General features: G+C 40.4%; 1 protein-coding gene across 1 annotated transcript in view; it reads right to left on the minus strand.

Moving 5' to 3' along the window:
• LOC122263886 (uncharacterized) overlaps positions 1–2,500 on the minus strand; it is a 199,177-nt gene that overhangs the window by 3,140 nt on the left and 193,537 nt on the right. The gene's annotated exons all lie outside the window — the stretch shown is intronic.

Genomic DNA, 2,500 nt, shown 5'->3' on the forward strand with positions numbered 1-2,500 from the left:
TGGATGGAAAGTGAAAGAAAAATGCCGAACGAATAGAGGATAGTAACCCATACGGACACACCCGTCCATACATCTCCCCCTCCCTCCCTCCCTCCCTCTCTACTCCCTCTCCCTCCCTCCCTCCCTCCCTCTCTACTCCCTCTCCCTCCCTCCCTCCCTCCCTCTCTACTCCCTCTCTACTCCCTCCCTCCTCCCTCTCCCTCCCTCCCTCCCTCTCTACTCCCTCCCTCCCTCCCTTCTCCCTCTCTACTCCCTCTCCCTCCCTCCCTCCTCCCTCTCCCTCCCTCCCTCCCCTCCCTTCCCTCTCCATCTCCTCGCTACTTCCCTCCCTCCCTCCCTCTCCCTCCCTCTCTCCCCCCTCCCTCCCTCCCTCTCCCTCCCTCCCTCCCTCCCTCCTCCCTCTCCCTCCCTCCCTCTCCCTCGCTCCCTCCCTCCCTCCTTTTCTCCCTCCCTCATCCCTCTCCCTCGCTCCCTTTCTCCCTCAACTACACACCCTATCTACACCCACCCTCCATAAGTTGCTTCAGTCACTCCTTGCAACTCTCTGCAACACGCTCTCCGCTGCACACATCTCTTCACCCGGTGCAAGCATTGTTCTTTCTGCTTTTGTGTTCCACTACACGTTTGCAAGCACTCTTGATTCTTGCTTTTGTCTGTCCATCTTTTGGTATAATTGCATTCCGTCTGCATTGGATAATTCTCTCTCCGTTCGTCTTCTGTTTGTGAAGGTTGCTTGTGCATTTTCTCTTTGGAATCTGGTATGTATTTTATCTCTCTTCTTTGACTTATCATTAACATTGGTTTTATTTTTATTATCTTCATTATCGGTCTTCTTCTTACTATCAATCATCATCATTGCTATCCTCATCATTCAACTCCTAATCATGTCGTGACCAAATCATATAATGATGAGAAAAAAGAAAGAAAGAAAGAGAGAAAGAAAAAAGAAAAGAAAAGAAAAGAAAGGAAAATCAAAGAAACACAGACACACCCACATACACACACACACACACATGTATATGTATATATATATATATATATATATATATATATATATATATATATATATATGTTTACATATATAGATATATATATATATATAATATATATATTATATATATATATATATAATATATAATATATAAATATTAATATATATATATATCTATATATATTTATATATATATATAATATATATATTAAATATATATAATATATATATATATATATACATACACGCACAGAAACACACACACATACACACACACACACACACACACACACACAACACACACACAACACACACACAACATATATATTATAATATATATATATATATATATATATATATATATATGTATAATAAATATGTATATATATTATATATATATATATATATATATATATATATATATATATATATATATATATATATATATGTATATAAATATGTATATATATATATTATATATTATATATAAGATATAGATATTATATATATATATATAATATATATATAATATATATTATATATATCTTCCACACTTTCCAAAGCTGCTCTTTCTTATTACGAACACTATCGGATCAGTGTCAGCAAGCTCTCGTCTATACATATATATATATAATTAAGAGCGAGAACCCTCCCCTTCTTCAATAGGAATGGTCCTGAATCCTTATAGACGCCGGGGATTCGTGCCTCCCTGGTCTCAAAGCTCATATATAGCGCGCCTAATACCTCACAGGCATTAGCTACGGGTCTATTCAAGAATGTTATTAAGTAAGTGTATTGGCTGGCAAGATAAGGTAGATTTGGGCGCTATTGCTCGGCTCTGCTGGCGAGGGACTGGCCGGAGGCGGTGTGTGGGAATGGGACGGCTGTGCGCTATCACCTGATCTCTACTGGGAGATAGAGATATATATATATATATATGTTCGCACACACACGCACACGCATACACACAGACACGTACATACACATGCACAGACACAGACACACACACACACGCACATACACACACGCAGACGCAGACGCACACACACACATGCACAGACACACACAGATACAGACACACACAGACACAGACACACACACACAGACACACATGCACAGACACACATGCACAGACACACACGCACAGACACACATACAGACGCACACAGACACACACACGCACACAGACACAGACACACACACATATACATGATGATACCAGCCATTATAACAATGAATATGATAACAACAATGATAATGATCCCTTCCTTCAAGTAATATGTTCAATACAATAACGAATCTCGCTCCTCTTTCTCTCTCTCTGTCTGTGCCCCTTCCTCCCTCCCTTCTCCTTTCCTCCCTCCTTCTTCCTCCCTCCCTCCCTCCCTCCCTCCTTCCCTCCCTGCACCAACCCCAATAATAATTCTGGCCAAATGCTCATAATCTCTGAACCCAAAACTTGGAAACGTAATTAAAGCTCTTGTGTTCTTGATAAGACCAATTACCCCT

The sequence above is a fragment of the Penaeus japonicus genome, unplaced genomic scaffold, assembly GCF_977035675.1.
Source record: "Penaeus japonicus unplaced genomic scaffold, GWHDUDI00000001_assembly GWHDUDI00000010, whole genome shotgun sequence".
In the NCBI taxonomy this organism is placed as follows: domain Eukaryota; kingdom Metazoa; phylum Arthropoda; class Malacostraca; order Decapoda; family Penaeidae; genus Penaeus; species Penaeus japonicus.